Genomic DNA, 10,728 nt, shown 5'->3' with positions numbered 1-10,728 from the left:
AAGTCTGTAAATAAAAGAGAACTAAGAACCATAAACAGCTGAAGAAGAGACAAAACATTTATTGTGGGACAACAATCTTCTTGAAGGAAATAAATTACTGATAAGCACCTGGCACTAGGTGCTAATCTCTGATCCTTTGGGAGCAAATTCTAAATAGATTATATCCCAAAACCAAGGAGGTCTAATTTTTATATATGCTCCCCAAAAATGAACACATGAAACACAGTGACTGAAAATGTATAACATTAACTTCAGGATGGTATGAGTTTCATATACCTTGAGAGTGGGTAACTCAATAATTCCTCAGCCCGAAATCAAGGAAGCTTATGAAATGATGAATTTGTTAGACAAGGCAAACCAAAATAAAAACCTGAAACCCTTCCTAACATATTCTTTTGCTTTATCAGGGGGTCTTTGTTTCAGATGCTATTCTCTCAGTGTACGTCTTCTCAGATCTTAGAATATAGTCAATTTTAAGTAGTAACAGTGAGATTTCCAAATTATTTTCTAAAACAGTCCTGTGAATTTGAGTATTTGCTTTTGCAAAAAATACCACCCTTGCATATATACTTAAAAAAATATATATATATCAAGATCTTTGGAACAATGGTATTGAACGTTTTTTAAAGTTATTGATGTGATCTGAGGTGCTATGAAAAATAATCAGTAGGACTATGAAGTTGCCTGTCATTACACTGCTCCAAGGTAAGGGCAAACATAACATCCGTTCATCTTATCTGGTCTGGGTTAAAGTAAATAGCTTTCATTGTGCATGCTTTCATGATCAGATATTAGTGGGGGAATAAAATCTAAACTATGCTTAGAACAAAGCAAATGTAACATCCTTCATGAGCATTATAGACACAATCTTGTAGTTACTTATGTTTCCCAAGGGCAATGAATGCATAGAGCGATGACCTGCGTGTGGAACTGCTCTTCAGCTGGAGCTTACTAAGCATCACTCTGAAAATCTCTGGTATTTGAAAAGAAACATCACTACGAACACATGCCGTGGCTTTCCCCTCATATTTATTTCTTCAGCCCTTTCAGTGCTGCAACTGGCATGGCCTTTTTAAATTTGTAAGTATTCTGTTTATTAACACGAGGAAGAAAAAGTGGAGAGAAATAAGGAGAAAAATAAATAAACAAAAGGCCTTTCATGTTGTTGTGTACTGCAGAAGAGAAAAAACAACGAACAACCAAATGAGAAGGGCTAGAAGTGGGCACATCCGAAGGAATAGAGGTAAAACTCAGCAATGCGCACTGCGGCTCACTGCCGCCGCGCTTCTCTCGGCGGGGCCCTCAATCCCACCACCAGCCACGGAAAGCGGGCCACACCTGCAGACAAAGCTGGGACGGAGCGAGCCCACACGGCTCCACGCCGCCCAACTACCGAGCCGCTAACCCCGAATCCCTCCGCGAAGGGGAGGGAAGGCCACGCACCGCACCGCCTCTCGCCTTGCCTCTCCCTCCTTCGCCCTGCTGCCGGGGGTGTGTTTTCTTTCCGTGCCCCATCAAAGCCCCCTCTGTTATTGAAATATGAGGCCGCTTCCTCCCCGGCGGAGGCCGCTGGCAGGAGGCGGGGAGCAGCGGGGCGGTGCGGCCGCCCGCCGCCGCGAAGAAACGTCTCTTTGTTCGGGCGGCGCGGCCCGGGTCCGCCTCAGGGCCGGTGTGTGAGGGAGCTCTCCGCCGTGCTTTCCTCCAGCCCGGCTGCTTCAAGGCCTCCTGTCCGGCACGAGGCGAAGGGCTCCGGGGCAGCCCGGTCGCGACAGCTCTTAGCCTTGCCGTGTGAACGTGTGTTACTGTTATCACGGAATCACAGAATGGCTTGGGGTTGGGAGAGAGCTTAAAGCCCACCAGCTCCAAGCCCTGCCACGGGCAGGTTGCACCCCCAGCTCGGGCTGCCCAGGGCCCCACCCTGAGCCCCTCCAGGGATGGGGCACCACAGCTCTGCCGGCAGCTGCGCCAGGGCCTCACCACCCTCTGAGCGAAGCATTTCATCCTCATCTCCCCTAATCTAAATCTCCATCCTTTTAGTTTAAAGCCACTCCCCCTTGTACTAACACTATCTGCAGTTGCCTTCCATCTCATTTGTAAGCCCCATTTAAGTACTGAAATGACTCACCAATAGCTATGCATAACTGCCTTCATATATCTAGGCAGAATTCCTTTTTTTCCTGTTTTTTTTTTTTTTCCTTTTTTGTTATTATTTTTAAATGAGATTCACTGTGAAGTCGCTGATTAGACACAGCAGTGGTTGACCCCTGTGTGGTGACTCTGGTAGAACCAGCGGCGTCAGGAGTGTTTTTGCACCAGGATGTGCAGGCTCTGGCATTTCCTGATCAGGGAGGATTGATGAGCTGCAGCCTCTTTTGATGGTGCAGGCTGAGAGTTTGACACCCACAATGATAAAAGCCTAGCAGGGTCCGGGCTGAAAAATGATGTTAGAGACTTGCAGTGGATGTAACACAGCTACATGCTTCCATTTAGCATTTGTGAAAGAAGGAAATGAATCTGCAAGACCAAGTTGCCTGGGTTACCTGGGTTTTCTAATCTAGCAGAATTTAGAAGTTGAGAAATTGTACATAAATTTTTTACTTCTTGTTGGAGGATCAAGCATCAAGAAGTGTATTTTTTTCAAACAAAACAAAAAGCTGCAACATTTGTATTCAATATAGATAACATTATTTGTGTCCCAATTTGTCACACATTAGTACATCACCAAGGCACCAAGACTGTTTTTTTTTTGTTTTGTTTGTTTGTTTGTTTGTTTTTTGGGGGGAGGGGTGCAGGGCTGGTCTTTTTTATAATTATTATGATCACATTTAGCAACAAAGCAACTACAGCAGCTTTGTCTGTAGTTTTAAGGGACTAAGTTTAATGTGTTCACTTTGCATGCTATGTGATTTAGGAGGTTCCAGGCAAATGTTGTTTATATTTTAGCTGAATGTTTTGGAGTGCTCTGTGTCTCCTGATGTGAAATGCACCCCAATCCGTAGGTTTTCAGTGATGGAGGACCAGTTTAACTTGAGGTGGTGTTAAGAGATACTCAGGGACAGAAGCTGCTGACGTTGAGGGCTGTGTGGTGCTAGTTCGGTGAGCAAGGCACACTCTGTAATTGGGGTGTGATGAGAGAAGCCGGACAATGTTCTTGGATTAATAGCTCAATTGGAAGTTGAGGTAAAACAAAAGCACAAGGGGATCCTGTCAGGTCCAGCTGTTTCTACCCCTGCACACCTCCGCCTTTCATGCATCACTTTCTCCCCTGTCTGAAACCACCACGTTCCCACCCTTGGAGCTAATGGCAGGGTGGGGGCAAATAAGAGGGGGGCGGTTGCAAGCGAGAAGAGGCAAGTGGTCAGAAGTATCACGTTTCTCAGGGTGTCCCACACCCCAAATTCAATGATCCCTTCATGAGGAAAACTTTTTTTTTTTTTTTTTTTTTTTTAGCTTGGATCTGGTATGCAATGCAGAGCTTTTTTAGGTGCAGCTCTGGGAGGGCAGAAGCTGGGGGACAAGGAGGCTGGGGCAGGGACCTAGCAGGACAGGGCAGCATGCTGGGACGCTCTGTGTGTGAGTGAGTGAGACAGACCGCGTGTGTGGGTTTATTTTTTCCTCTCATTCCTGGGGTTTGAATGGAAAGCACGTTGAGCTGTAATTAAGACATCTTGGAGGCGTACTTAACTTATGACGTGTTGCTTTTCTTTTCCTCTCGGTGAGAAAGTGGCTCTCTTTTCCCTGAATCAGGTCCTCTGCCACCTAGAGCCACAAAGAGACACTCGGGACATAGGCACACACACGCACACGCCAACTTAAGGTGAGCACCATAAACTTCCTCTGCACTTCGCTGTCCTGTTTCAAACTGTTGGAGAGTTCTGAGAGCATCTTGACTCGGGAGCTCCACACAAGGTAAAGAAATAATCAAACTTTGGGGAAAGGTTTTTGCTCCTTTATTGCTTTGAGTCAGATGGGGATGCAGTAAGCAACTGTAGCATCAGCTGCAGGGCTGTACTGAAAGGACTTTCAAGCAATCTTGTTTGGCAGCTAAGGGGGGGAGAGGGTGAAAGACGAATTGAAACTGACTAAGTTCGGTGTGTTTAAGTGCTCTGTGTTACCAAAGGAGAGATCATATTGCAACTGCAGATTCTGAAATACAAAAGTTGTATACTTCTGCTCTACAGCTTCCTCCTGTGGGATTATACATTTCACAGAGATTTGTCTTTCTTGTAGAATTTCTCCTCCCTGTTAGATGCTTTTAGAAGTTATTAGAATGCAAGAACAGGAGGACGCTGAACTGAACAAGAATCTCAATGGCTGGAAGTGGATTTGTGTAAAGTGCAGACTTTCCATTTGGAAGGAGAAAGATTTTGATAAGATGTGATAAATTACATGCTGAAGTAATATTTGTCTACTTATTGATTATTATTATTTTTTATCAGAGTAAAGCCTGAGCAACATTTGGCACAGGTTTCTGTATCTCGACTCATTCATATGGATTGGATGGCAGAGACATAGCTACACATTATGAATGTGTAGCTATCTACAAGTTAGCTGGTCAATCACTATGATAACTTTATCATCTCACTGCCTGTTTGTTTGCTTCTTGATCAAATACCTGTAAAGGAGTCAATCAAAATGTTTTTCATAGCATGACAGCTTGTGTGGCACATTTAGATAGAATGCATTTACAGGTTTAAATTAAAGAGATCTGTTGTTATCATTAGAAGGGAAGATTAATTACTGTTTGGATCTTTCAGATCAGAATATATTTCCCTGTATGTTTTGTGATGTCATGAATTGATATAACTCCTGCTGGAGGCTCTGGAAAACTGGCTGTGTACAGGAGAATCCTATGAATTACTGACAATGATGAGTTTGTGTTAATGATTAGCAAGACTATTCTAGTGTTTAAATACAGAAAGAGTCCTATTGTTTTTTTTTTAGGAAAATGTTAAGAAACATGGCAGCTGAAAGCATAGGTGCAAGAAGTCTGTGTAACCAATACACCCCCGCTGAGTAAACACTTTCTGAAGATTGAGCATTTATAGAATATAGAGAAATGCACCATAAACAGGAAAATGATTACCAGTAACTCCTCCAGAGACAACCAGTAGTTAACATTCTCGCACCAACGAGTGTCACACAGAATGCCAAATCCTTGTGCTACAAAGACAGCTCATGCTTCCTTGGTTTCTCATATCTACTGGTGGCAGACCTTCAACTCCTGAGAACAGCTAAGTGGAGTTGCTCTGAATGTGTTGAGAACCTAACCTGTGTATACTTACCTGTATTAAAGTTAGTAACAAGCACAAAAGAGAAATTTGAAAGAAGAAATAAAAGCAGAAAGGAAAAGAAAGAAAAAGGTTAATTTGTGATGTTTTAAACACAGCAGTCAAAGCAAAAAGAAAAAAATTGTTTGTTAAAGAGCAGATTTTCCGAGTTGAATAATAAATCTGTGAAGGTAATAATCAAGACACTCCTGGCCTGCTCTGAAAATGTGCCAGAAGGCCAGTTTTTCTAATAACCTTCAAGAACATTCTAATGAGAAAGAGAAAAATGTCCATGTCATTATGAAGAAGTGTTATCTATAGCAGTGTCCTATTCAGAGACATAACTGCCAGTGTAATTCACAGTAAAGCACACTTTCCTAATGTTCAGTTTCCTCTCATTTTCAGTTAGTAAGGCTAAAACAACTAGCAACTTCTAAAAAACAGGAAGAGTAATTATGGTAGTACAAAGGTTTGGGGTTCTGGGAGAGAGACTTCAGAAAAGGGTGGTGATTCTGTCATGCTGCAGTGCACCTTTGTTTTTATAATTTGTGAAAGAGCAAGAAAAGCATTGTCTGCTGCACTGAGAACTTGTCAGTCTCTGATTTTATGCTGAAATGTGAGCAAATGAAATATAGTTGTTCACTGTTGGTCACAGTATGAAGCCAAAAGAGCTGGTATCAATATTTAGTTAATCAAGTCACTTAACCTCCCAGCCCCTCAGTAAAAGACAGGAAATAATACTGACCAAGCTTAAAAAGTGATTGAGGTCTTCAAGGGAAGGGTGACTTTGTAATTACTCAGATTTAAATGTACTGGAAGTTTTCCATTTTTGTGCAAGGATTAAAGAGTGAGTATTGAAATTAATAATTTCTTTTTCAACAGCTTTTGATTTGCTGTTGCACTGAAGCAGTGGTTAAACTACCCTTGGAATTTAAAATACTTTGCATTTCTAGATTTCAGTGAACCTGACAGTGTATTTCATTACTTAAAACTCCCTAAAAATGAAAAGTACAGTTGAGGGGGGAAAAAAATCATTTTCATATTACAAGCTGCTTCTGTTGCTTGTGAGGAAGTATTAGACATTCTGTCTCCACTGTTAGTAACTGTAGGATACAGTACTGGGCTTGAAAAGGTAGCTTGTAATTTGTAGGTTACAAAATGTTCTTTGGGGAAAAAAGTCTGAATATACTCAGGATTTCAATCAATAGCGTTTAAGGAGGATTAGAGGAAACAGCTGGCTAAACAAATATTAGGTGTAGAGTGGATGCAGTGGTATAAATTAATAATGCAGTTCTTTATCTGCTGTATGAATGGGAGGTTTTGTGGAGATAAGGTGACCTTAAGGCGGTCACTGTGTGCCACCTAGTGGATACTGAGAATAGTTTTTCCAAATACATATGTATTTTAATCCTGAACATCTGTAACTAATCCAAGTGCAATTTAATTCTAAGTGGTTAGTTTTATTCAGTTTTACCATGAAAAGCTATCGGCTAACTTAAAGGAAAGAAAAAAAAAGAAAAACACATTTTCAATAGTTTCTTTCTAGGCGCCTGTTATATCTGCTAAAATTCAGTTTGGGGTTTATTTGATGTAATTTGTCACTGGTATCTGTTTATGAAGAGTTGTTAAATCATTCAGTATTAAATATCTGAAAATTAACAGTTTGACATACAAAGCTGTTATTGGAGGAAGCAAAAAGGTTTTTGCACAAATATTGTAAATATTGTGGCAGAATAATCTGTGTTTGGCAGTAAGGATTTCAAAACTCCTTCCAAAACTCTGTTACCATGTGGGATGTGCTGTTGTTAAGCTTCCTCTTGTTTTGTTTTCAAGTGTGTTGTCAATGATAGGCATGGACAAAGCAAATGTCAGATTATTTCTGATACTCAATGAAAGGTCAAAACCCCTCTCCATCTTCTTTTCCTATGCATGTCATTTATCTCCACCTTCTTTGGACCTCACACACACTTAACTCTTGGAATAGTAAAGAGAAATGAAAATTGCCCTTTGGTCCACTGCACTGTTTATTGTGTAGTAGATGTTCTGTCTACTGTCAGGTGCTGTCAATAATATAATCATAACTCTAAAGGATCCAGTGAAATAACAAGATTTTAAGCAAGCATACATCAATCTGGATGTACTTTGTAACTGTTTTATGTTGTGTGACCAGCTTATGTGATTTCACCACCATCACAGCTCCTGCTACAGTCATCTCCCAGGCACCTAAAAGCAGTGAAACATCTATTGTTCTCATTTTACATTACTCAAGTAAGCGCCACAATGGCTGCTGTGGCAAAGATGTATTAAAATAATTGGCAAAATGTAGCTCCCCGAGCTTCACTCCTTCCCGATTTTCATCACTGTCTGAACAATAAATCAAATGGCAAGTCCACACTTAGCAGAACGAACAGTTTTCATGTCCTTCTCATTTACTTATCTTTGAGAATGCTTTTTTTTTTTCAGTTGTTTTTTTTTTAGTTAGTACAACAGAGTGGAAATCCTGAACATGATCAATGGCTCTGAAAACAAACATTTAAAACTTGCATTAAGAAATCTCAGAGCAGTAATCTGTATGAAGACTCCACTGACTACTCTGAAAACATTTATTAAGAGTTACATAAAATAATGCTGTAGGACGTTGCTAGTATGATGCATGAGTTAATGGCCAAAGCGAAACGGAGCTCCACCTTTCCATTAATTAGGCGGTCTACAAATGAAAGCCTTGGAAGGTAAAATACCACAGCAACAAATAGCGTGATTGATTTGATGCCATGCTTCATAAGGTAGCTACCATTTCGTTTAACTCTGCCTGGTTTGGTACTGTGAGTCACAGGAGCTGCAACTGGGAACCAAATCCAGAGAGTTGCAAGGCAGAAATCCCTCCCAGAACTGCACTTTCTGCTAGAGTCATCGTCACGCATAGCCCAAGACATTTCCTAGAGCAGGGCACATCAGATGCGATGCCGTGGTAGGATAAACATCATTAATTGTCTGGCATTATAGAAATGAAGTCACAAGACCAGAAGAATGTGACTGGATATATGCCTCCTGCTTCAAAAAATGTCATCATGGCATTTGTCTAGCAGCAGAAGGCCACTGTCTTGAGACAGTTCTCCATTAATAATATTCCCTAATTACTTCAAATGCATACAGCTTACAAAGAACATACGGGCAATTGAGACAAGTTATAAATGTGTTTGGAAGAAATCTAGGCAGTAGAAAACAAATGTTCTCTGGATGCCATGTCATCTGCATTGTATCAGTAAATGTTTGTGCATTATGCTGTGAAGTGAACTGCCATCTCATGCAAATACCATTTATTTATTTTTACTATTTTTTTTAGTATTTTTTTCCCTACAATGGCAGGTCGTTGGTCATTTTTAGTTCTTCCCATACAGGTTACTACCCTCAATTATTTCAATACCGATGATTCATTGTTCTTTTAGTAAGTGGCAATCAGTGCTTGGTGCTTCTGTTTTAGAAGATCTTATATGCAAGGCATGGTTACAATACCACTGTGCTGTTAGATTCTGATCCAGCAAAACAATATTTAAGAATCTTTACATACATCAGTAAATCACACAAATCAATGGCAACTCAGATAGGACTCAGGGAATAAAGGCAGTGCACAAAACTCCTAGCATGCAAATGTGTTTATTATAAACTTCAATATTTAGTTGATGTCGGTAAAGTGTCCTTTTAAGAAAAATAGCTCATATTTACAGGGAGTGGAGGAATCAAGGCTTGTACCTGCGAAATCTCTGTGTCAAAGAACCACAAGTTCAATGTAGGACAAAACTTGTCATCGACAAAAAAGAAAAATCTTCTCAAAACTTGCAGTGGGAACTTAATGACTGTTCATCTATTTACTAATATTTTAAAAAATATGTGCCAACACCCCAAAATGTCTATGTGTTGGTTGTTATGTTCTATAAACATATTATAAAACAAATGAAAAACCCAACCCTGAGTACTTAAAAATTATGCTATATATATGTATGTATAATATTAAGTACATACAAAAATGCTGGCTAAAATGGGGAAAGCATGACTACTGAAATAAAAATTATATTCACGAGGTGACAGTGTGTTTGGCTGTGCATGTGGTGGTATGTTTGGTCACATGTATCATGTCACATTATTCTGATGTCTTTTGGAGACTAAATGTTCATCTCTTGTAAGTCAAGAACTGATAGGACACAGTGAAGATACTGATCAAATATTTTTCAGATTTTGCCCATGTAAAATGGTAACTAAAGAGGATGGTAATTCAGCTGTTAATATTGATAAATGTAACTACAGCCTACAGTGGCTTTAAATATTGAATAAAATATTTGATAAGTCATTGTAATCTGTCTGAAATCTATTCAGGGCAGGAAGCTTAAAATTCAGAGTCACTCATTTGGTAAATGGTGCCTACGATGGCATGTTTGTGTGACTGCTGGTTTGGGGTAATGTGGTCGCATTACTGAGCACGTAGTAGGAGACAGAAGCACTACATGCTGCAGAGGCTATGAGTCTTTCAACACAGGTGCTCTGAGCAGGTAGAAGCTGAATGTATGTATGGCAGCAAAAGGAACAGTGCATTTAAATAAGTAATGATACATCCTGGGAAATCAAGCAGGAAAAAATATGTAATTTTTCATCAAGAATTTCTCAAGTAAATCAAAATTGTAACGAAACATTTGTTGATGTGCCTCTTAAGGTTCTCTTTAATGTCACTATCTGGTCTTTCAGGCAATGGGTTGTTACATCTAGTTTCCAAGCATTTCTTTCTCTTTACCTCATAAGCAGCTAAGACAAGCATGCAAGTATTAAATTTTCAAAAGCAAGCTCTGTATCTGACTGCATCTGCGTTTTAATGTACATTCCACTCTAATCAAAACAGACAACAAGAAAATCTTTCAAATCCAATAGGGCATTCTGTGGTAGGATGGGAGAATGTTAGTTGGATGTGTGACATCTTCATAAATAAAGCCAGAAAGGTACTGTCTTGATGAAACTTGTGTGGCATGTTTTCAAAACGAGTTAGAAAATCGATAGCTCACTGTAAAAACAGAAGCACTTACCCAATAGGATTTTGCCAGGGTTACTCAGTTTTGATACTCTTTTGTATTTTCATTAGTTACCTGGATAACAGAATTGAAAATACACTTAGGTTGTTAGACAACATAAAACTGGAGAGCTTACTGTATTTTGGAAGTTATGCTTTGAATGGTTTTGCCTCATTGGAGGGAAGAAAAAAAAAAAAAAATAAAACCCTTTTCAATAAACACCATGTGGTGAATTCAGGCAGGAAGAAAGCAATGTGGTAGGCTGAATAAAGTGCAAGGTCCCATTTGAGCTTGTTCCCAATGTCAGTTGCTGCATCTTCAGAGCTGTATAGACCAACCAAAGAAAGTAATAAATTAAGCAAAATGATAATTTAGGTAACACAACTTGAAATAAAGAACAGAAA

The 10,728-nt window shown here is 39.9% G+C and overlaps 1 protein-coding gene across 2 annotated transcripts in view; it reads left to right on the top strand.

Annotated features, from left to right (window-relative positions):
• Positions 1-3,551: 3,551 nt before the first annotated feature.
• Positions 3,552-10,728, top strand: part of HAPLN1 (hyaluronan and proteoglycan link protein 1) — a 68,055-nt gene continuing 60,878 nt past the window's right edge. Inside the window, exon 1 of one of the 2 annotated variants that reach the window (XM_052700541.1) lies at positions 3,552-3,817. The gene's annotated coding sequence lies outside the window, so the exon portion shown is untranslated. Of the gene's footprint in view, positions 3,910-10,728 lie in introns of both variants that reach the window. The other variant, XM_052700540.1, reaches the window with a different exon arrangement.

The sequence above is a fragment of the Tympanuchus pallidicinctus genome, unplaced genomic scaffold, assembly GCF_026119805.1.
Source record: "Tympanuchus pallidicinctus isolate F22 unplaced genomic scaffold, pur_lepc_1.0 scaffold4, whole genome shotgun sequence".
NCBI lineage: Eukaryota > Metazoa > Chordata > Aves > Galliformes > Phasianidae > Tympanuchus > Tympanuchus pallidicinctus.
The sequence above is the reverse complement of the archived record's forward strand: the minus strand, read 5'-3'. Positions and strand labels throughout refer to the sequence as shown.